Here is a 26,767-nt window from a genome sequence, read left to right on the forward strand (position 1 = left end):
TAACTCGGCTCTGCGGTTCAGCAGAGTTCAGTCCGCCACTCGAGCGTCGTGCACACGTGCCATCGCCAAAAAGCTCAGTTTTCTCTCTGCAAGCTCAACGTGTGCTGTGCACCAAAAAAATCTCGCGGTAGCAGAGTTTCACATTCAATGTTTCCCGCTCTCAAAGGCCTACACATCCCTTAAGGTAGTGCTTTCGTAATTTTTCAATTAAAAAAAAATTACCCTCCCCCCTCGTCCCCCCACCACCTTTGCGTTAAAAAAATTAATCTCGTGATTCATATAATATTTATTTTCTTACAAGAGAAAAGTTCATCGAAATAGTGTCTAAGGATAAATTTTACTCACAAAAAAATAATTATAAAATTCATTAAAAAAAAAATTTATTTTTATTTTTTCTTTCAGGAATTAAAAAAAATCCATTTTCAATTAACAAGTGAAAACGTGAATGTGATTTTATCGTTATATTCCTCTGCTTTCAAAGTTTAATTCGATTGTTCCGATAGTATATACAATATAAAGCACGTGTTGCAATTACAGTTTATTGGTTAATTAATGACAATTAATTTCAAGTCTCTACATAATATAAACACAGATGAATAATAAATTAGTAAATATATATATTGTCCAATTGTTAAATAACATATAAGAGTTGATTAAATAATAAACATACGATAATTAAATCGTTATTTGCGAAAATTTGCATTTTATAATTAACTTTTGTAATTTGATATTGAGAAAAGAAGAAAATAGACAATATAATATAAATAGTGGAAATAAATATAGTAAATTGACAAAGTTGATAATAAATGAAAATTAAATTTTGAAATTAACATTAAAATAAATAAATTAAGAATAATTAAGTTAGAATTAATTTACTTTTCTATTAAATTTATTTTAATTTTGTTATTTAATTATTTAGTAAAATCCGTCTAATTAAAGTCCAAATAAATAAAGTATAGATAAATAAAGAAATTAAAAAACTAATATAGTTAATAAATGAAATATACGTAATATATTATGTAATATAAAACATTTAATAATCAACAAGTAAATAAAATAAAAAAATAATGATAGTAAAAAATTAAAAAAAAACTAATATAGAAACTAGAAAGTAAGAACTAAAAGCGAAAGGCCTAATTAAATATTAATATTAGAAAAAATATTGTAATACTCTGGGATATTATAAAAAATAAATATATAAAAATATTTTGTTGTTTTATTTTATGTTAAATTGTTTAAAATTGAGATTAAAATTTACCTACTTCAACCTCAATTAACACTCTTAAGTAATAAATAATTAACATTTCAAGCACAATTAAAATCCTTATCTTAAAATTCTAAATTAAATAGCTGAAATAAAGAGTGGAGTAAAATTTTAAATAATTATATAAAAGCGAGAATAACATATGAGAGTAAAGAGCCCTCACTCGAGGGGAAACAAAATAATAAATGAGAAACGTTTCCGAAATAAACCACGATGTTAATAATTTAACGAAAATAATAATAATAACAATAAAAATAATAACAAAAAAGATAATAATATTAATAAAAATAATAAAAATAATAATAATAATAATAATAATAATAATAATAATAAAAATAATAAAAATTCATTGAGTAAAATAATTTTCCGATTAAATTGCAAAAATACAGAGACAAAAAATGAATTCTAATTCCAAATTATTAGATTTGCAATTTATGGATGACAGTGGCCCACTTTTATGTTCTTCTATTTTCATATTGTGTATAATAAATCAGGAACAACTTTTTTGTGAAAAAAATTTAGTTTTTTGTGAATTTTTTGTTTATTCTGTTATTTTTCGTGGTGAAAAATAGAAAATTATAAATTTTTTTCTTTTTGATATCCTTTTCTTTGTCACCGTTTTTGTTGACAGTTGATGTTGATTTGTAGCCTAACGTGTATATTTTCATTGACCGTGGCTTCGAATACACGCGCGCTCTCACAGTTCTATGAATGAAAAGGTGCAGTGTCTCTTCACTGACATCGACCTCAAAGAAATTCAATAGAAGAGAAATAAATTTCATTGTTTTTTTTTCTTTTTTATTCAGAAATAAATTGATTTTTGGATAATTTTCTTTTTTTCTAGTAAATGAATGATTCTAAAATAGTTAATCTTAGAAGGAAATAATAATAAATGAAGTTTTCGAAATTAGGAAAAAATAGTTTTAGGTGGAGAGAAAAAATTCAATCGTATATTAAGAATTGTTATTTGTTTCAGTGTAGAGGGGGTGAAATTTCAATTTAAAAATGCAAAACATCGGGTCGTTTCTTATTTTAATTTCCTATACGTGTGCTTCATTCATTATTCATAAATATTTTAATTAATCTTCTCAATATGCATATCCATTTACGAATATATCTTTTTAATATTTAAATCCAAAATCTGAAATTGAAGATTCAATATATGGATATTGGTGTTTATTATAGAGATGGAAAAAAATAAGAGAAAATGTTTAATTGGGAAAATATTGATTTTTATGTTTCGATATCAAAACTTTATTTAATTCGCGCCTTGAAATATTGTAATATTCAAGTTTTCTTAAGAGAAATTTTTCGAACAAAATCAATATATTCAAGAAGAAAAAAAAAAAATATTACTGATAAATATTTTTCGCGAAAAATGTGTAGAAATAATACTATTTTCTTTATTATCCACAAAACAAAAAAAAATATAAAAATCGTGTGAAGAAAAAATGTTTGTGCTTTGAAGAATGTAAATATATATCATTTAAGGGGAGAGAAAAATATGATGCAATTTAGTTTTATCGCAGGTGTTAAGAAATTGTTCTTTGCAATATATACAGTCACTGGGCTTCATTTGAGAAAATTTTTGCAGTAAAGTGCGAGAATCGAGTTAAGAGCTCTCGAGGGAAACAATTCTTTAACCTCAGAAACTCGAGTAAACTGCTTTTATTGGTTTCGAAAAAAAGGACATGTAAACACCTGAGACAAACTTTACCGAGAGTTTCAACTATGACGATCAAGAAATTATCACAACTGATAAATAAGAAAATAAAATTCTTTTTCTAATTCTATTTCTCTCCTATTTATTCTATTTCTGTTTTGATAAGAAATTATCTCTTTGTGTGATAATTTTTTTTTTAATGCGGAAAGTAAATGTTTCTAAAGTCTTCCACAAATTCGTTCTTCTTTTTCCTCTTTTGCCTTCGATTTCATTTTTATTATTGTACTGCCTCTGCATTACTTCTGAATATTTTTGAACGAAAACCCTTTTACTCTTTATAATATTTTTCTTTCATTGACTTTATATGAAAGAATAAATAAAATAGTTATCTAAATTTTTAAATTTTTTTAATAATTTATTTTTTAACGCACTTTTTAATTTTTAAAACTTATTACTTTTTATACTGAAATAAAAAATAATGTAAATAAATTAATTAAAGGTCCCGATCAAAGAAATGGTTATAATTTTTTTAAGCTAAAAATCATTGTCTAATAAAGTGAAAATTAAAAAGTTTAAAATGATAATTTTTGAAGAAATATTTTCGTAATTTTCACTGCGAAAAAAATATATTTGAATGAAACATTTTTGTTATACAGTCAACCAAAAATTATTTTTGAATCAAACATAATAATTTTGATTCATTACATAACAAGTTTGATTGAATAAAAATTACATTTAATTCAATTATAAAACATGTTTACTTCAAACATATTTTTTTTATTCGGCTATTTATTTTTGGATGAAAAAATGTCGAAATTAAAATTTTGAATCCTTTTTTAATTTTAATTTAAAATTTTAATAATTTAATAATTTAGGTAATAATGTAAATTTTAAAAGAATTTTGAGTCTTAAAAAATTATAACTGGTTCTTTGATCGGGACTTTTAGTTGCATAGTTGATAATTAATTTCTTTAATAGGAAAAATAACTTTTTTATAAAGAAGAGAAAATGAAATGCGAATAAAAATAATTTTCTGACCAAAAATAAAAATTTACTGTAACTGTATATTTTGTATTTTTTCCGGTTACATCTACTAGGGGAACATAGTCAGGGTTGGACGCCTTTTGAACTTTGTTTATAACATTTTTTTAAAAATAAATGTAGACAATTAAGTTGAATTGTTACAAAGATCTACAAAACAGGAACACTTTTGCTGAACGTCGTAAAAATATTGGTCTAAAATTAAAAAAGTTATAAACATTTTTTAAATGTATTTAATTTTTTAAAAAATGTAGTCAAGATTGGGACATGACCATTCGTTTGGAATACATTTAAAAAAATACAATTAATTTCCATAGTTATCTTTAAAAAAATAGTTAAATACCATGTCGTATAGTTACCATAATTTTTCTGATAAATTTTTTTTGTCAGAATAAATGTCTTGAACAAGCCATTTATTCCTTTCTGGAGAAATGACCCTTCTATACAGTTATTCATTTTTTCGTTGCCCCTCAACATCTTTTTCATTCATAAAAGTTGACTAACTCTTGCTCAACTATAAGAGAAAGGAATAAAAAGTAAAATTGTAATTAATCATCGTTGCTATTACATTTCCTGAACTTAACAGAGTTGAGAGGGAGGATGAAAAGTAATTTTTCATTTTACTCTCTTTCTCTTCCCCTGCCCCTCTCGTCAACACTGTTTCGAACTTTGTATGTGTTCTATTTTCTCCAGTAACCACAAAGTTAGTTAATACTTTCCAGTCTGATGATAACCTGATGCAACCTTCCAAAGGCAGAATTTGTTACGACCAGTTGAATTTCCGTGGATTCCTCCTGAAAGTTGATAACGAACTACTTAGGTAGGATGAGATACCCAAGTAGTTCTCAAGCAGTGGAGATTCGCTCTCTAGAGTAACATTCTGTTTGGTATTTTCCCCTTTACTTTCTCTTAATACATATATATATATATATATATATACGTAAATTTGTGTGTGTATATATATTTATATATAGTTCAAATTTCGTTTTCAAATGTAAACACTTGAATCTTAACGTTTACCTTTAAAACATTACAAATGGAAAATACGATATTTACTGGGTTTTCGGCAAGCAGTAAAAGACGAGCGGGAATTGTTGTGAAGACAAACAAAAATTATGTATACTTTGATAATTCTCTCAAAAAGCGGAAGGTGTGAAAATTTGAATAATTTATCTTTTGAATTGTAAAATTTTAATAATAGAACGGAAATTTCAAATTCAGCTTCTTCATTTTCCAAAAGTCAACTAGAAATATAATATTAATATTTAGTTTGCAATATATTTTTATTATTCACTTAATTTAACAATTAAGTAAAATTCTCTGTTGAATTGTATAGTGAACTGTTATTTATTTATTATTTTGTTTTATTTATTTATTATTTCTATAAAAGGGCGGAATATTTACATATTTATGGTAAGTTATTTATAATTTTCTCTTTACACTGAAAAAAATTTATTTGATTCAAATAACCGATTTGACTATTATCAATTAAATATTTATTTGAATCTAATAATATTTATTGGAGTCTCTTAAATGGTATTTACACCAATAATTTCAGTATTTGAAGCAAATACCATTTAATTGACTTTAATAAATATTATTTGATTAAATTTAATATTTAATTGATAATAGTCAATTAATCGGTTATTTGAATGAAATAAATTTTTTTTCCAGTGCATCTTATTACTCTATTATTATTTATTATTTTACTATTTTTAACTTTTATTATAATTTTTCTGACTCCAGGCTTTACTCCAGTGTTAGTGTGTAATAAATTTTTTATGTAATTTAATTTAGTAATCGAGATATAAACAAACAACGTAATTTAATTGTACTTCTATTTTCACTAATTTTTATTTATTTCATTTAAAAAACAGTGTTCCAAAAAGAGGATAAATTCTTTTCAATTTCATCTTAAATTTTTTTATGTTAAAACTTCTGAAGGAATTGACTTTAAATTGTAGGAAAACAATTCGATAAAATTCCATTGGAAATTAATAATATAAATAACAATACCCGTGTAGAAAAGTGGTGTTGGCCCACGTGGGTGATCCAGGCGTGGCCCCTCATGGAAACGACATGCTGATCGATGAGGGCGCCCTCGTCGGCCCCCTGCGTGGCCCTCGCGTTTGCCCTCAACTTACCCTCACCTTTATTTTTCAAAATTATGTTAATAAATTCATTATTTATTAATAATAAACAAGTTCAATTATTAATAAATAACATTGTTACTTAACGATTTTTACTTTTTTTAATTAAATCGTGACAAAAAAAAAATCTGACGCACGCGGGTATAGAACCTACGACCTACGGACTACCAGACAAACGCTCTAACCACTGTGCTACGGGACTTACTTAAAAATTATGTAATTATTGTAGGTGACTTGCTGACTTGCTTTTGATGATTCAATAAAACATTGTTGACACTAATACACCATAACAAGAAAGGTGTTTTTCATTGTTTAAAATCATTATAATCATTAATTTTTGTTATGTAAAAAAATATTTTTTGTTTGGACTTAGAAAGAGCTTGATGGGGGCTTTTTCCACACGGGTAGTATTTATAATAACTGAAAATAATAATAATAAAAGTAGAAACAATAATGAAAATAATAATAATATAAAAATAGCAATATTTTGAGAAAATTGGAAAATTATTATAATTTAGATTATCAAACATTTGTAGAGTAAAAATAACAATGTTTAAAAATAGAGAATAGGAAATTGGATTTTTTTTCTATCGAAAAAGACATTTTTTCGGGATATTAAAAGTTTGAAGTAGAGTATGTCAACTTTAATGAAACGTAAAGTAAAGATAACAAAGAAAAGTTCGGTAAACACGAACTTATTGTTATTGTCTGTTATTCTAGTAAATAATTTTCCAAAAAGTAAATGCGTTAGAAAGAAATACTTTAAACAAAAGAAATCCTCTAAACTTATATGAAGTTTGAATGTAAATTTATAAAAAAAATTATGACAAACAATAAGCAAATAATCAAAAAACATTAGATAAATAATAACAATACTAATAAATAATAATAATATTAAAAATAATAATTTTTAATAAAAATTAATAAATTAATAATTAATACAAATTATACTTGTTAAAATGGAGTAATGAATTCGACGTTTATTAAAAATTAAAATTCACTTAATTGAAATTTAAATCCTTCATTTCCATAATCAAAATTGTCAATAATACATGTCTGACTAGATTGAAGTTATTCCACTAGCGCGTTTACTAAAGTTCAGTAGAACTTACCAAATTGGTCAGACAGTGTTGTCGTGCTGCATCAAATGGCAAATTTTGAAAACCCCCGAGTATGACATTAAATTTAATGTTGATAAGTTTTAATACTTAAATTTTAATCGTTTTGCATTAATGCTTAAAATTAATGTACAATTTAATAGTGAAACTTAATGGATAAATTTTAATGTCAATAGTTCAGTGAAATTAGTTTAATTTTACTGTAAAGATTATGTTTAAAATATAAAATGAAATAAAATAAAAATAAAACATGAAAACAATATTATTAAAAAATTAGCATATTAATAAGAATAATAATAATAATAATAAAAATACTTAATAATTATATTATAATTTTATAAGTATACAAATTAAAATAATTAAAAAATAAGAAACTTAAGTAAAACACAATTACGTTCCAATTATGTTGCATTATTATTTTTGATTAAGTGACACTTGTGTTACAAGTGACAAGCGTAGCTTTTTTTGAAAACAGCAAGAAAAGGAAAAAAAGAAAATAAATAAATTACTTGAATCAACTGTTTCGTATAGAGTCAGAAAGTTGCCTTTTGCAATTTTTATTTGCCAACTTTCATCTTGCAATTTCTGCTTCGTCCGCTGTTCCTCGTTTTTAGTTACTTAACGTAATTAGATACTTGACATAGTTATAAAATTTTAGATATCGATTTCTCTCATATAAGTTCGCACTTTAGGAACAAAGTTAATTATATATGAAAAAGAAAAAAAATTCAGAAAAAGTATATGAAAGGGTCGGTACTCTACATTAAATTAAAATTAATTGACTATTTCAAAGCGACTGTCAATTTTTTCTTCTTCTTTTTATTTTGTGCAAAGAAAATTATTGCTTTAAAAATAAATATTTACAATTTTTTTTATATTAGAATCTCCACGAAGGTATGAAAGGAAAATTATTTATATTATATATCTATAGAAGATATTCTTGATATTTATATGCTATTGATTCGTCGAGCAAAATTGAAAACAAAATTTTCATTAGATAATTACCATCGTTTTCCTTATTTATCCTTGAAACAAAAGCGTTTCACTGAAACTTGACACATATATGTATAAGTAAAGTTACAATATAATGAAGAAAAACAAGAAACATTTAAAAATTCCTTTTGAAAATATTATTACAAATTGTGAAAAGCTAATTTTCTCGAGCTCTTTAATTTCAAGAAGTCAATTAGCAAAAATTTATTACAACAGTTATAATGACACTTGGTTTTAATATATAGGAAATGAAAGCTTTTTGTTTTTCTTTGAATATGAAAAAAGGCGACAAATTGAAATAGAATTAAAAAAGTTTGTTTTTATTTCCTTTTTATTACTCGAATGCAAAAAAGAAATGTATTATCGTACTATTAATTCAAATTTGATTCTTTAGAAACATCTACCTTTTATTGCATTTAAATTTGAAAAAACAAATCTCAACAAAGTTTATTTATTTTTAACTGATTTTTAGTGACAGTTATTTATTTATTTATTTATTTAAATATCAACGGGTTTACAAAAATTAAATCGTCCTTTCGCACAAATTACTAATATTAAAGAGAAAGAAAAGAAAACAGAATTATAATGAAATAATTAATTAGTTACGCTGTGTTATTATCAAAATTAAATAATAAGTTTCGCAGGGCAATGACAAATCGAGGAGTAAAGTTTTCAAAAAAATTTAAATCATAGGCATTTTCATTAGCTTTGTGACATGTAGTTATATTATTATTATATTAATATCTTATTTTATTACACAAGCCTGCAAAAAAATATAAATTTCCGTTGTCTGAGATCGAGAAGTCATTTCCCGCAGTAGTTAGTGCGCTGAATCCGTATCTGGCAACGAAAACCTCCCATCACGTCAGGATTTTGAGAAAAGTGGGGGTAAATTCCCAAAAATCATGTTTTTCGCTGTTTTTGAAAATTTTTACCTGGTAAATCCGACTTGCTAGAGACTTGTCATAGGAGTCAAATTAAAGCTTGAACCCAGTACTTTAAAAAAATAAAGCGATATTTCTGACAACAATCTAAATTAGCCGTCAAAAATGATTTTTTTAACAGTTGGCAATCATAAAAATTGACTGACATAGTCCGTAAATACAACTATTTTAAAAAATGATTAGATTCGCTTAGAACTTATTGCTTTGGGGTTTCGGGGTCGTTGCTTGCAAATATGATGTCAAAATAAAAAATCTGTAGTTGGATTCATAACACAGGTCAACAAAAAAAGACTTACTTTTTTTTATGAGATAGCGGAATGGTTTCCTATGTATTTTTGGACGCTGAACACGATCCCGACTTCCAAATTTGCCCATCACGTCAGGATTTTGAGAAAAGTGGAGGTAAAGACCCCAAAAACGCTTTTTTGAGGATTTTCAACATTTCTTTTCTCTTTAACCTGACGTGCTAGAGACTTCCACAAGGTCTTAAATTAAAGCTTGTAATGTGCACTACAAGACCAATATCCATAAAATAAAAAAAAATTAAAATTTTTTTCAAAAAATGGGGTTGAAGACACCAAAAATTTGTGTTTTTGGATTGCTTTAATAGACTTCTTGCAATCGCTTGGATTCGCTTGAAAATGGGTACTTGGGGTTTTTGGGGTCGCTGATTACGAATCCAATATTTGTTTGCAAAAATTTAAAACGGCGAAACCAAGATGGCAGATGTAAGAATTAAGAATTGCTTGGATTCGCTTGAAAATTGTTATTTCAGGGTTTTTGGGGTCGCTGATTACGAATCCGCCATTTTTAATTTTTGCAAACTAATATCGGATTCGTAATCAGCGACCCCAAAAACCCCAAGTAACCATTTTCATGCGAATCCAAGCAATTGCAAAAAGTCTATTAAAGCAATCCAAAAACACAAATTTTTGGTGTCTTCAATCCCATTTTTTGAAAAAAATTTTAATTTTTTTTTATTTTATGGATATTGGTCTTTTAGTGCACATTACAAGCTTTAATTTAAGACCTTGTGGAAGTCTCTAGCACGTCAGGTTAAAGAGAAAATAAATGTTGAAATTCCTCAAAAAAGCGTTTTTGGGGTCTTTACCCCCACTTTTCTCAAAATCCTGACGTGATGGGCAATTTTGGAAGTCGGGATCGTGTTCAGCGTCCAAAAATACATAGGAAACCATTCCGCTATCTCATAAAAAAAAGTAAGTCTTTTTTTGTTGACCTGTGTAATCAACGACCCCAAAAACCCACGAGTAACAAGTGTCAAGTGAATATGATCAATTTTGAAAAATAAGTCCGCCATATTGGATCCGACATTTTGATTATTAATAAACTGACAACATATTCGTAATCAGCGACCCCAAAAACCGCTGAGAAACAAATTTTAAGTGAATTCAATCATTTTTCAAATAGTTTTATTTACGGACAGTGTCAGTCAATTTTTATACTTGACAACTGTTAAAAAAATCATTTTTGACGGCTAATTTAGTTTGTTGTTAGCAATATCGCTATATCTTCTTAAAGTACAGGGTTCCGGCTTTAATTTGACTCCTATGACAATTCTCTAGCACGTCGGATTTACCCGGTAGAGATTTACAAAAACATCAAAAAAACATGATTTTTGGGAATTTACCCCCACTTTTCTGAAAATCCTGACGTGATGGGAGGTTTTCGTTGCCAGATTCGGATTCAGCGCACTAAATACTGCGGGAAATGACTTCTCGATCTCAGACAACGGAAATTTTTATTTTTTTGCAGGTTTGTGTTATTATTGTTAGTAGAATGCATTTTTTACCTCATAATTTATAATAATTTATAAATTATATATTTTTTATAATTAGTTTGTATCATATAACTGAAACTAAATATATTATAGACTAGCAAATGTCAAAAAAATTGTTGTCTTAATTTCAATTATTTTCAATATCTACTATTTTAATAGAATTTCTCAAAAAGAATTAAATTATTTAGAAAATTTTTTAATAAAATTGTATGCAAACATTTAATTATTTTCATAAATAATAAAAATTTCACAGGAATTCAATTACTATTTTAATAAAAAATAATTTAAAATTCTAGAAAATAATAATTGAATTAAAGTGATTAAAATAATTTTGATGAAGTGACAGTAACAATATTCTTATAATACAAAATAATTATTTTATCTCTCGGTTATCTTTAATTATTAGAAAACATGAAGAAATCGATCACTCCGAGTTTTCGACTCGGAGCAATCGATATCTTCCTGTTTTCTAACAATACTTTTATAAGTTGTTTAATTTAAAAAAGGTTTGAATTTGAAATTTTTTAATGTCTTAATTCCTGTGGAAAATTCTGTTCCAAAAATAAGATTAAAAATAGGAATTGTAAAAATATTTTTCTTCTTTTTCTAAAACAAAATAATAATTTTGTTAAAAAAATTGTGATTCATAAACAAAAATAATGCAAAATAAATAAATTTTCTATTTCTTAATAACAGTTGTTTAACAACTTTCTAATTTTGTTTAAAAGTAAAGAACAAAAATCTGCATAATTTCAATTTGACAAAACTTTTTAACAAAATTTTAGTCTTTTAATGAAAAGAAGTGAAAAAAATTCTGATGATTTTTATTTGTCATTACAATTTTGAATTAATTATAAAATAAAAATAATTATAACATTAATTAATTAATTAATAATAATAAAGTAGGGGAGAGTGGGGCAAAATGGGGTAGGCGGGTCAAATGGGGTACCTCTGTTTTTCCATGATAGGTACTTTTAATTTTTTTTCCCTCGACATATATCATTCATGTTGATAAGAAACTGTTATTAATTATGAAGACACTCCAAAGAAAATTTTTTTTTGAAAGTTATACAACTTTTAAGTTTTAAGCAAAAAAAATATGAATTTTTTTCAAAATTAAAGTGCTCTCCAAACTTTTTGGGATAATGCATTTAATTTGGCAAGTGTGGGATCTTTTTCAGTACTTATTCTAGAGTAATTTCCAATAGAATAGATTGTTTAATTGTTTACAATAACTTGTAAACATTGCATTTTGTTTTAATATGCAGTGTGGGGCAGAATGGGGTAACTAAGTGTGGGGCATGCCGGAAGTTACGCCGTTTCATTAAAACTATTTAAAAACATTATATTATGCATATTTAAAGGTTTCCTGCAGAAGAATCAATATTTTTGTTTGGAAACTTATACCATCGATGTTTCATTATCGATATATCGATATTTTGCAATATGGATGTTTTTTTGTTAAATTCCAATAAATATTACTTGTTTTTTCATAATAATAAAGAATCCTACTTTTTGTTTGTATTTATAATCTCATACAACAAGAATTTAATGAATTTTGAAAAAATACTCAATGTTTTGTATAGTTATTTGATGCCACCCCATTTTGCCCCACGGGTGGGGCAAAATGGGATTTTAGCACTTTCTTAGAAAATACGATATAAGTTCTTTCAAAAATTTTTTTCTCCGCTATTATCATAATTTCCTCAAAGCTAAGTGTACAAAAAAGAATTCTGAAGTTTAGCTGAATCGATTTATTCGTTTGGTTCTCTGTAAACAGCCAATTTCAAAAAGGTACCCCATTTTGCCCCACTCTCCCCTACATGTTCCGGTAATCTGTTTGCAGTTTAAAGTTAGTTGTTGTTTGCTTTTTGTTTCTTAACTTTTTTATAATTTTTCATTTCATTTTATCAAAAAATTTTGATGACAATAGAATTTGTTCAAAGAATTTTATTTAAATTGTTAAAACACTGCAAAAACTAGCGTCTTCGAAACGTCTTATTTTAAGACATTAGACGTTTTGAAAACGTCTAGTCTGGAATAAATGACAAATTCATCTGTCTTTCATGCAAAGAGTCTAAAAATTTGAGACACTTCTTGCGTCTTACAAATGTAAACAAGTCACTTTCAGTGCTTATAATTTAAGACATATAATGTAGACGGTAAAAGTGTCTACATTTAAGTCACTTTTGGTAATTTAAGACGTTTTCGAAGTAAGACACTTTGAATAAAAGACATTTTGTGTATTCGAGTATATTCGGTAATATTCGTCTTGCCTCGTCTCGATGAAAGTTTCCCGCGCAATATCAATGCATACATGCATTTTTAGGTTATGTATCGATTCAAGCAGAAATTTCATCTGAATGAAGACACTTTAAACGTCTCCAAAATAGTCACTTTTAACGTCTTCCTGAAAGACATCCCAAAACGTCTTACAAATGAGGACAAAAGTGTCTCAAATATAGACACCTGTTTTTGCAGTGAAATCATAATTAAATTCTTTTGAAGAATTTCTTTGAATTTTTTTTAAACTAATGGAGTTTCTTTAATAATTTTAATTTGAAAATTTTGAAAGCAATTAAATTTTATGAAGAAGAATTTGATTAAAAGTAAATTGAAAATAATTGAATTCTTGCGAAGAATTTTACTATTTATAAAAATAGTTGAATTGTTTCAAAGAATTTATTCAAACTTTAGGACATAATTGAAATTTATGGAAATATTTTAAAATATTTGAATTCGTCCGAGGATGAATTCAATTAAAATTATTTTGAAAATCATTAAATTTTTGTAAAGATTTATCTATTTAAAAAAATGAATAAATTGTTTAGAAGGATTTATTAAAATTTTAGAAAATAATTGAATTCTTTCGTGAAATTTAAAAAAAAAATTGAAAATATGAACAGTAATAATTAATTTTGTTCTTAATAAGTAAATTTTTTTAATTTTGATGATGAAATTATTTTAAAAATTTATATTTGAAAATAAAAAATTTTGTAAATTGTATAACAATAATAAATTGAATATCACGTTCCGTCGTAATATTTGCTAGTAATAATATAATATACAATCTATCTAAAACGAAAAACAAAAGTATAAACAAAAGACAACTTTAGAGTGTGAGGGACAGAAAAAGTGAATGAATGAAAGGACATTCAAATTTTTTATTATAGTTAATAAATAATTAATTGGAAAATATAAAAAGGTAGTATTCTATTTTACTAAAAAGTTTGAAGTATTCTATTTTGTCGAAGTAAAGAAAAAAATCGAGCAAATTATCCACATAATGCGCTTTAAATTTTGAGGGCGTCACACAGTAAATGCCCTCTTAAATGAATTTTTATTGAACTCCCGAGAATTTGACTCTACAGATACCTTTGGGTATATAAATTTATAATAAACGCAACTCTAGGGAGGTATAAATTTTCATCACATTTTCTTCAATGCATTTCAATTAATTAACCTGTAATCGAAATTCCCTGTTTTCTAACACGAAATAGATACAGGCACGTGTTTCTTCTTCGAGAAAGAGAGAAAGAGATACTTCTCCGTGAACAGAAGCGATTGATCTACATTCCCGAGTACCTACTTTCCTTTCGTGCGGTAAACTTTCTGTTGAACCCACTCAAAGAAGCTACTTTGAGAGATTTTCCTCGAACGAAGATGGCTTCGAGATTCCTCTCTCTCTCTCTTTCTTTTTCTCTTTCTCCTCTTATCCCACGCTATCTCGATGAGAATCGCAAATAAGAACTCACAAGTTTTGCCACGATGGAGTTATACGTGTAGAAGAGAAAAAAAGGGGAAGGGGTAGGAGAAGGTGTAGATGTTTCAGGGAGAAAAGAAGCTCGGTGTGAAAAATTCATTCCACGTTTATCGAAGCTTGAGAGTTTATTTCGTATCTCTTTCACTTCCTGTTCGTACAATTTTATCTACCAACCTATTAATCTCCCTTACTCGACACTGATACGAGAGATTTGTATTTCCCTAGTCGTATCAACACAAATTTACTATATTTTCTTTCATCTTTTTTTTCTGCAAAGTCCAAAATCGAAAAAATGGTAAAAAAATAATTTTTTGCAAAAATAAGAAAATTAGGCTAAAATGTTTTTTTTTGCAAAAACAAGAAAAATATTTTTTGCGCTCAAAAATTTTAAACAGTCAAAATGTAACAAATGTTTCTTTATAATTTCATGCTTAGAGTTTTTCAATTTTTTTCGATATATTAAAAATGGATTTATAAATCCACTGTTAGATGATGACAAAATGACGTGTCATATGAATGAAAACAAGTAATAATCATTTCATACAGTATAAATTATTCAAAAAATGTCATATATAACAAATGTTAATTAATAATTACCAAGCAAATATATAATTTGAATAATATGTCATTTATACATGGAATAATTAAAATATTAAATTTTGATCATTCAGGGGAAATTTGGTATGAAATTAATTACATGGAGATATAAAAGAGAAAGAGAGATGCAAGAAAAGAAAAATTCTTATTGCAAATTTTTGAAATGCATATTCAAGAGTTTTTCATATAAAAGTTACCACGTATATATATATATATATATATATATATTTTCATTTCCGTAGCAATTTCAAACTGAGATTTGACTTTTCAATGCAATTACTCGCGAGACTTTAGTTTCTTTTTTTAAAAGAGAGAAAAAGCCACGCGTCCAGAAAAGTTTAGATTCAGGGACTAAATGCTTTCATGAAGAAATGTTACAAGTTTTCAAAATGCTGCTGCTTTGGTGAGCGGAGGCAGAAATGGTGCGGTTTCAACTGTAAGAAATATCTCACAGATTATGCAGTGAGTTCATGCATTTTAATGGTATCTTTATGCAAACACTGCGATTGGGTTTTACTTGGTTATATTCTTTCTATATTCGAAGGTGGAAAAAAAAATTTCTCTCAAGTCAGCAATAAACTTCAAATTATTTAGTGTTTACTTCATCAAATTTTTCGATTATTGCATCGTTAAAATTTTTCTTAATTTTGCAAAAATAGAATTTAAAAATTAATTAGCAGAAACATGAACATAAATAACATTAGTGTACTATAATAAACTGAACTGCATAATAATTATCATTACATAGGTACTTTATAATTACACAATTATTACTGTTTTGATGGAAATTTATTTTTACAACACAAATTTAATTGCGTTAAATAAATTTGTAGATAAACTTACATTTTTTTAGTGCAAGAAGTCAATATCTGTCAGACATTAATTATTTAGTACAGGAATAAATATTTTTTATTGTCTACTTTATTTTCTAAAAAACTAAAAATAATTGGAATTTTTTTTATCTTTCAGTAGAAGACATCGAGTTTCGTCAGCCATTAAACTTTTAGTAGAAAACACTATTTTTCGCCAGACAAACGCGGCAAAAAAAATTGAAAACCATTTTTTCGGAAGTAATTTATCGTTCAGTTGTATTTAAACTTATTTGTTTTTACTTATTTATTTTTATTTATTTGAACTAAGTAAATATTTACTGGACATAAATATTTTAATTTATGCACGGAGAGAAAAATCAAGCGTTTGTAGTATGGAGACTTCCTATGCTAATTTTGTATGAACGTCCTGCTAAAGAGGCATGTTTTTATACCTCAGTTGCATGAAACATATACTAAAAAAGCATGGATCTCTTGCAATCGTAGTATACTGACGTCCCATGCGTTACAGGTAGAACTTTTATGCTGATAACGTAGAAATTTATACAAATACAGCAGAAGTTTTACGCATATTGCGCATGTGCATTCTTTTACGAAATAAGCTTAACTGTCCATACTACAAACGCTTGATTTTTCTCTCCGTGTGGTATCAAATAAATAGTTATTTGAACCAAATACAAATTACCTAAGTCAATTAAATAGAATAATTTGATCTAATAAATATTGCTTCAAATCAATTATGAAAATTACTTGATTCAATAATGCATAGTTTTTAATTAAAATAAATATTTATTTGCATCAATAAAATAATTTTTTTGAAATAACTAAACTTAGAAGGTTAGGTTTTGAATGTTAGCCTAATTCTCTGGATAATTAGTAAGAAAAGGGCGAAGATACGTCTATTCTTTTCTTACTAAAAGGATTTTCTGTAATGATGGGACATCGACATCGGAAACATCGATGTTTATAACCTCGATGTTTTAATTTCGATATTTTCGATGTATCGAGGTTTTTTTCCGATGTTTGATATTGATGTGAATTAAGTGGGGAAAAAAAGGATTTTTTTAAATATCTCCTTTTTTGCCTCTAACAGTTTGTGTTTTTTTATCTTTTAAACAATTGCTCTTATCGCATTGAAAATCTTTAAACAAAAATTGTTATAGGGAAGCGTGGGGGAATTGGAGCCCCTTAAGGAAAATTATTTAAAAAACCAACTTATCTTTATAATAATACATTGTTTTCGTCATTTTCTACTCATTTTGTTATTTATCTTTAATTATGTTTCATTAGAAACTTAAAAAGAGAAAGTAAATTGGAAAAAAAAATTTTCAAAAAAAATACATTTTTTGCCATCACTTAATTTGTGGGCTTTCACTTGAAATTTAAAAAATTTCTATTCTTTAGGAATATTTTTTGTTTATAATAGAAAAGTGTTAATACTTACAATGAAGCCAAAACTTTAGACTTAGAATAAACTTTTTCCTAAATTTTAATTGAATAAAAAATTTTTGAAAAAAATTTAATTTTTTATTTTTTCCACCAAAAATTATTTTTTAATTAAAAGTTTTTTTATAAGGTGATATCTTTTACAATTTTCAAAGAAATAACAAAAGCCGTAACATAGTAACGAAGATTCTTTGGGCTGACACTAATTCTCCCATTACCCCACAGAATTCTTACAGGCCAAAATTTGAATAAAAAAATAAAAATATAAACAAATTTTATTATTATCTCGATTTTTATACAAGTATACATATCCACACATATTCACCTATAATATAATGAAAAAACAGAACTAAATAATACGATTTTAACTACTTATGGTGATGTTTAGAAATATTTGGCATTTTACAACGAAAACTCAAAAAATACATTTTCCCTTGTCTTTACTAAAAATTTGTCAAGAATGTAATCGTTTGTTTTGGAATGATATAAACAAAGGTTGTAGAAGATTTTCTAGACATTGCAGCGAATTTGAAGGCTTTTAAGTACGTGAAATTTAAAAGCTCCCATTACCCCACGTTCCACTACACAAAAAATAAAAAAGATATTTCAAAAATAATATTTTCCCATCTTTTAGTACTTTTGACCCATTTCCCCCTAAATTTTTTATTAAAACTAGCCAATATTGTAGGTTTTAACTTGTCCAAAATGTGAATCATATTAAAATGCTATATGGGGCGTTCCATGGCTCTATAGAGCCATGGATTCATATATGAATCGACGAAATTTTGGTTTTGCTTATACCCAAGCAGCACGGAATATAACCTTAAAATGAAGGGAATATTACATTTCATATTCGGAATATTCTAGGGATCTTAAAGTAATATTAAAATGTCCGCCTCACATAAATATTCCAAAAATAACATTGAGGGAATGTTTCACGGTAATTTCGAAGTAATATTCCAGGATGATGTTGAGGCAATGTTCCACCGTAATATTAATGGAATATTCCAAGGTAATGTTGAATGAATATTAAGGGAATATTCCCAGAATATTCCCAGAATATTCCCTGGAAATATTCCAAAATTTCATACTTTGAAAAAATTTGACTTTTTTTCTCTTTATCTTCTTTCTTTAGTAAAAACGATTTTCAATGGTATTTTCAACATATTTAATATTATCTGGGAACATTCCCTCAACATCACCGTGGAATATTCCATTTTTATTACGGTGGAACATTCCTTCAACATCATCCTGGAATAGTACTTCGATATAACCGTGGAACATTCCCTAAATGTTATCTTGGAATATCTGTGCAGCGGACATTTTAATATTACTTTAAGATCTCTGGAACATTCCACTAGAATATTCCGAATATGAAATGCAATATTCCCTTCAATTTAAGGTTATATTCCGTGATACTTGGGTACTTTGTAATTTGATAGTGTTTAGGGTCCTAAATAAGTGTGCCAAAAAGTTTTACAGAATTTTTAATATTTTGCAAGATATTTGCAAGGGAGCGTTCATAAATGATGTCACGTTTTTTGAGGGGAGAGTGGAGGGTCTCTACTAAACGTGACACAATGTATTTTTACATGTGAAATTGCATGAGATTTGTTTGACAGGGGGAGGGGGGGGGGTATAAAATCCCGAAAAATTGCGTGACATCATTTGTGAACGCTTTTCAATCAAATAATTTCAACACTTTTTTTCAGGAATTTTTGTCTCGCAAACTATATAAAAATGCTGTTTTATTAATTTTTTTGAGAAATGTTTTTTTGAAATTTTTACTACACTATTCTTACGCACGTCACCGTCACCAATATTGTTACAATATGTATTGTAACAATATTGTTACGACAAATTTGTCTAGACTTTGGGTTTTTGCAAGTCTAGACAATATAGTTGTATAATAATATAAATTTTTCTTTCTAAACCAGAGTTTGAACATTTACAAAATTAAAACCTTATAGTGGTTAGAAAATGTAAAAACTTATTAATATTTATAAAAATATAAATTATTTTATTTAAAATCATTGTGTAATAAGACAAAAATTATGAAGTGACATTTTAAAAAATTGTCATTGTAGATTATACGAAATGTTATTTTTACGTATTCTCTTACTAAATCTTTCATTTCGTCCGCTATCCTAAATGCTCCATTTTGTATTTTTAAAAAGTGACTTTGGGTTCATAATCAGTGGAATTTTACTGAAAATCAGTTGAAAAGTACTAAAATATCAGTCATTCTTCACTGATTGTTATTTTATTGTGATTTATTTATTATTGTAAATTTCTGTCAAACAAATAATTTTACTAAAAGTCAGTTGAAAATTACACTTACAGAAATATAAGTCATTTTTCACTGATTATCTATTTAAAAAATTATTGTTGATTTCTGTCAAACAAATAAATAAGTAAATACACAAGTAAATAAATAAGTTCCCATAAGTTTATTAAATCTATATATGTGATTTGTGTATATGTAGGAGTTTATATCTGCATATGAGTCAGTATACATGTGTATGTAATTTATGTACATGTGTGAGTATACATGTACATGCGATTAGTGTATATGTGTGAGTTTATATGTGTGGGTGTTTTGCGCGCATTCCTGACATTGATAGAACACTACTGCGCATGCGTGACATTGATAGAAAACTACTGCGCCTGCCTGACATTGATAGAACACTACTGCGCATGCGTGACATCGATAGAAAACTACTGCGCATGCGTAAAATTGGTAAAACACTACTGTGTATGCGTAACATTGATAGAACACTACTGCGCATGCGTAACATTAATAGAAAACTACTGCGCATGCGTAACATTGACAGAACACTACTGCGCATGCGTAACATTAATAGAAAACTACTGCGCATGCCTGATATTCATAGAACATTACTGCGCATGCGTGACACTGATAGAATACTACTTTGCATGTGTGACATTGATAGAATACTACTGCGCATGCGTGACATTCATGGAATACTACTGCTTATACTACTACTTATTACTGTATAATATAATGTACATTCATGTGTGTTTTTTGGACATGTGTGAGTGAAGTATTTTTAAAGATAGTTAGACAGAATAGAAAGAGGTGTGAGTCGGTCGGTCGGTCGTCCTCTAACTTAATATAATAGAGTGGATTTATTAATACCTAAGTGAAAAAAGAATCTTCTGATTAGACAAACTTTACAAAAATAGTTATTATTTTAATAATATTATCAGTGAAAATTACTAGTTTCTGTCAGACAAACATTGAGTATTATATTATTATATTATTTATTTATTATATTTATTATTGTTAATATATTTATATTTTATTTACTAACATAATATCAGTTGCAAAATAAATTTTAGGTCAGAGGAAACATTACAAAACGAATGGATATTAAATTATTATTAAGAAACCCTGAGTAGAATAGTATATTGTGCAACAAGTACAGAAAGAAGCTGTTTTCCGACGAGTGTAAAGTTTGCTGCTCCGAGCGAAGCGAGGGCAGTAATTTGCACGAAGTCGGAAAATCTTCTTTCGTACGTGTTGCACACAGTACTTTGTGCAACACCTGTTAACCGAAAAAAGTAATTTTTATACTTTTCTAATCAATAAATATAGTTTTGTGTTGATTATAGTGTATATTATACTGTTTACAGAAAAGTGTGCAGAAAAGTACACTTTCCTGCACACTTTTAAATGTGCAGAAATTGACCACTTTGTGCTGCATTTATGTTAAAGAAAAGTAGCTCTTTTCCAGCAGGTGTTACACAAAAATCAGTTTTCGGTCAGACAAATGGGGTAAATATTAAAAATTAACTGTAAGTAGTAAAATCAACTGTTGGTCAGACGACATTGGAAATTAAGGTATTAAACATATTTTCAGTAGAAAAATTCATTTTTGGTCAGTCAAATATCAATTAAATCAAACAAACAGTAGTCAAATTAAATGTTGATCAGACAAATATATAAGCAAAGAAATTAAGAATTATTTTATCACATTCACATAGTTTTAGTAGAAAACCTTATTTTTTCTCAGAGAAATATTGTAAATTATGTTATTTTTTTAAACACATGGAGAGAGTAGAAAAATCAATTCTTGGTTAGACCAATATTACATATATGAACAAATGCAACAAATATAACAAAAATTAAACAATTATATTTAAAAACGAGTCTTATAAAAATTTCTTTGGAAAAAACAATTTTCAGTCAGACAAACATTGTGAAAATATAAATATTTTTTAAGAATGTTTAAATAAAACTTTTTGACTAGTCAAATAATGCGTTAATATTACACGGAGAGAAGAGAATAGTGAAGGCGACTATCGGTTCAGTTCCGATAACTAAACAGTCTTGTTAATTTTCGACGGACAAATTTAACAGTCGCATCTACTATACTATAGTAGGAACGACTGTCAGTTTAGTCAGGGAAACTAAACAGGAACTAAACCGCCAGGGGCGCTACAATCGCTCTCCATGTGTTTCTGCTACTAAACGCGTTTTGTTGTCACGACAATAACTCTTCTCTCAGTGTAAAAATCTATTTACTAATAACATTTCAGTAGAAAACTTCTATTTTTGGTCAGACAAACATCCTTTTAATAATAGTTATCATTTTGTTATTAATAAAGTATCAGTAGAAATTTAGTTTTTACTAAATTTTTAATTATATTTTTAATAAAGTTTAAGGAAATGAAAAAATACATTTTTGGTCTAATAAATAATGCGTTAATTTTAAAAATCTACTAATTAGTAAAATTTCAGTAGAAAACTCAATTATCGGCTAGGCAAATGTATACATTTAATGTTATTAATTTGGTTATTAATATTGTTTAAGTAGTATAGACAATTTTTGTCGAGACAAATAATGCGGTAATTTAATTTAATTAGATTTAATATTTATTGAATAAATCCTACAGTCACAAAGACCAATTACAGGATTATCGCTGAAGTAATTACAATATTTTAAAAATAACTATATATAAAAGATAATAATTATAATTATAATTTTAATACTAATACAATACGTAACCTATGTTGATGCACCAACTCCTCTTTAATTTAAACACATCGCTGACGCAGAAATGGAATCGAGAAAATCATCTAATTCTTTAATTATTTAATTAATTTAATATTTAATTATTCATATAAATGAATAATTAATGTTAAAAATAAAGTTACTTGTAAAATTTTAGTAGAGAAACCAATTTTTGATCATCAGAATATCGGTCTATGAAAGAAAGACTGTTATTTGAGTTTCAGTAGAAAAACCTACTTATAGTCAGACATATATCACAAGGAAATTAAAATTATTTGTTAGTTTGTCTTTTAATAGAAATTATACATTTTAAAATGTTGATCCTCAGATGTTAAACAATCAGTAGTAAATTCTGTATATCTGGTCAGATAAACATTCAAAGATTATTGAAAATTACTTAATTAGTAAACTTTTATTAAAAAAATCTATTTTATTTCATATTATTTTATGATTTGAGTGAAAAATATTTTATTTTTATAATAAAAAGAAATATTTCCCATCTGCGCAATGACATTTGAATTTTTCTTCTCACAGTAGTAAAAGTCAATTTTAGTCATACATTCAAATTGATGTGATATAAAAATGAAAAACTGTGGGAATATTGAATGAATTATATGTAGCTTTTAGTTGAAAGTGGAGTTTTGAGTAAAATATCCAAGTTTTCCATTAGAATGTATCGTGTTTGGTTGAACATTAAAAACAAAAAGAAGAAGGCGAAAAAATACGTTGAGAACAGTAAATCAATTTTTATACTGCTTTCATATGTAACAAAACTGATTTACTAGACATGATATATTCATATTCTTTTAATGAGAATATTTTCAATTTCGTATTAAAATTAAATAAATATATAGAGAACACAAAAGCCCCTCAAAAAAAAAAAAAAACAAAAAGCAAGTAAAATAAGTAGGATATTAAAAAAAATGTAAGAAAACAAAGAAAAGAAGAAAACATGTGAAACAAAAAAAAAACAAGAAAACATAAGAATTACTTAAAATAACAAGAAATAACGAAATGAATAAATAAAATATTTTTTTCGAAAAAAAATGCTATTTGTAATTATTATTCTACTACAGAAAGTAGCTAAACAAAAAAGAAATAAAAAGCAGAACGTAAAATGAAACAAATTCATTCTAATTATAATAATTGGAACAAACATTTTTTTTAATTTTATTGGATTATTTTTTGTTGGAAAACGTGGTTGAATAGTATAAGATGTTTTTTCAATAGAACATGTCAAGTTTGTCTGATATGTTTTCAAGATGGAAAAATGAAATATTGAGAATACCTGATTTCAACATATTTTTGATATTAGATATGAAGAAAAACCGAGTAGAAAGTTTATTTTCTCAACTCACCCGCTTCCTTAACCTCCTACCCTCTTAACCCATTCTTCTGAAATGAAAAAGAAAATTATACTTTTACTAGTGACAATTTTTTTTCAAAATAATGCCTTACTTAAATAAATGAATAAATTTCAATTACCATTCAATAATAATACAATAAAGAAGTGCAATTATATAATTTAATTTGATTTTCACTTTGAATTAAATTGTCTTTCACGATGACAATTACTTTGGCTACCACTTTGAGTCTCAATTTTTTACTATTTTTTTTACTAATTTATAATGATAATAATAAATAAAAAATAATATTAAACTTTTTTAATAGCTTTGAGTTTCACTTTGACAATGTCTTTAATTTTTACTTTGACTTTTAATTTAACTTTAACTTTTTCTTAAACTTTAATTTATTATTTTTCTTTGCACTCGGAGTTTATTCTTTCAATTTATCAAAGCCTGAAAAGTCAAAGTGAAAATCATAGTGAAAATGGAATAAATTCCAAAGTCGATTTTACTTCAGTTTATTACAACTGCAAATAAATTATAAAAATGTAGTTAGGTTTAATTTCTAACACAGAAAAGAAAACTTTAGAATAATGTTTAGTAACTAAAATTAAATACTAAAATATTATCAGAAAAAATGATAATCTGTTTCTGAAAAGGTTGATAATATTATAGCTACTGCATCTGACCACAGTAAGAGAATTTCTTCTGTTGAAGGTACTTTACAAAAATTAAACGTACAATCATTGACTCGCGATTGCATGACAGAAATGCAGGATCGTTTGTCTTGTTCTCGTAATCTTATTCTCTTTGGTCTTAGTGAGAATGCAAGCACTCCCAATAATCATTCTGAAACTAATCTTTCTGATTCTGAAGTTAAACAACTTTTTCATAAATTTTCTTCTCCCGCATTACTTCAAAATTCTAATATATTTAGACTTGGTATTTTGACCCAGAATCAGAAATATCCGCGACCTGTGAAAATTGTTTGCAACTCCGTGGAGAATGCAGGTGCGCTTCACAAATCTTTCTTGGCAGCGAAAAGGAACGATGTTCATCGTCCTCTTCTGCAAAACCTCCGTCTTTCCTGGGATATGACGAAGGTTCAGTTGGAGGAAATGACAAATTTGAGAGGGATTTTGGAAATGCGTCAACAAGCTGAAGAGGTGAACGCGCGCATCGTTTTTCGTCACGGCTCAGGCTCACCAGTAATTATTACGCACACTCGACGTAAGAAGGAGAAATCCAACACACGTAGTTAATAAGTCCTGTTGATGGCAATGCTGGTGTAGACATATCACATGGTTCTGACAGTCTGTCAGATGTTATCCCCTCTCACTCAGCACATGATATGTCAATAGCTGACTCACAACTGTTTCAATTTATTATCAAAATGTGAGAGGATTGAGAAGTAAACTTTTTTTTTTCTTTCCAAATATGTGAAATTCTTGATATTCATAACAATAAGGCAGCCGTTTAATTTTGAATGCTATTTCTTGTAATTAGTACTCTGTACGAAAGGGCATTGCCCGTATATTTTTCAAATAAATAAATAAATAATCACTTTTTTATTTTATATTTGCATGATATTTACCATATTTAATAAATTTGAAGTATTATTTAATTCCTATGAATATTTTATTTAATTTTCTTTTATTAATTATTCTATATTTACCATTATGTTCACATCAATGTTCATTTATTCCACGACTACCTGGCCTCATTTTTAGCTTTAAACAATTGAACAAAACATTTATTACATAAATTTTATTTTTATAAAATTAAAAAAAGTTCTTTTTGTTTAAAATTCAAAGTAAACCGAGAACAATTTTTACTCTAATTAAATCGTACACAATAATAATAATAATAATAATAATAATAATAATAATAATAATAATAATAATAATAATAATAATAATAATAATAATAATAATAATAATAATAATAATAATAATTAATTTAGCTATACTTTCTCTCATTCCAAAAAGGGCAACAAATGAGTATCAAAAATGTAATAAAAATATGGAGCAAAAATAAAATAAAAAATATAAATAATAATAAATAATATATATAAATAATATATATATAAATAATAATGAAATATAAAGAAAAACCGCTGCAAAGTTAAAACCGAAATTTTTATCCTACAAAAAATGTATTTTTTCATTTATCTAAATATTTTTAATAGCAAATTTGTTACTTTTATTGGGATTTTTGTCTGACCAAAAATTAGGTTTTCCACTGCAATTTTACTAATAACTTTATTTTTATTACTAATGTCATATTTATCTCACTGATAATTGAGTTTTCTACTGAAAATTCACTGTAGATTTTAAATATTAACGCATTATTCCTCAGACTAAAAATAGTTTTTTTATATTTCTTTCAACATTATTAATCACAAAATTGTTATAAATTATTTAGATGTTTGTCTGACTAAAAAATTGGTTTTACTACTGAAACTTTATTAATGCAACAACATTATAATTACTAAAAGAATATTTGTTTGGTCTAAAATAGAGGTTATCTACTTAAATTTAACTAAATAGGTAGGTTTTTAGTATTAACGGTTTATTTATGTCTAACAAAAAGTTAACTTTTTTTTAAGATTATTAATAAAAAAAAATATTTATATTGACACAATGTTTGTCTGATTGAAAAATGTTTTTTCTACTGAAATTTTAATAAAACTTGTTTTTGAAAAGCATTATTTAATTTTACTGTATTTCTTACATTTGTTAATTTTTGTCTTACAAAAAATAAGTTTTTCTATTA

At 26.4% G+C, this 26,767-nt stretch overlaps 1 protein-coding gene across 1 annotated transcript in view; it reads right to left on the minus strand.

The window, feature by feature from the left end:
* LOC122504508 overlaps positions 1–24,037 on the minus strand; it is a 94,803-nt gene extending 70,766 nt beyond the window's left edge. Inside the window, exon 1 of the mRNA XM_043615654.1 lies at positions 24,005–24,037. The gene's annotated coding sequence lies outside the window, so the exon portion shown is untranslated. The remainder of the gene's footprint in view (positions 1–24,004) is intronic.
* Between the last annotated feature and the right edge of the window lie 2,730 nt (positions 24,038–26,767).

Source organism: Leptopilina heterotoma, unplaced genomic scaffold (assembly GCF_015476425.1).
Source record: "Leptopilina heterotoma isolate Lh14 unplaced genomic scaffold, ASM1547642v1 Lhet_300, whole genome shotgun sequence".
Lineage (NCBI taxonomy): Eukaryota > Metazoa > Arthropoda > Insecta > Hymenoptera > Figitidae > Leptopilina > Leptopilina heterotoma.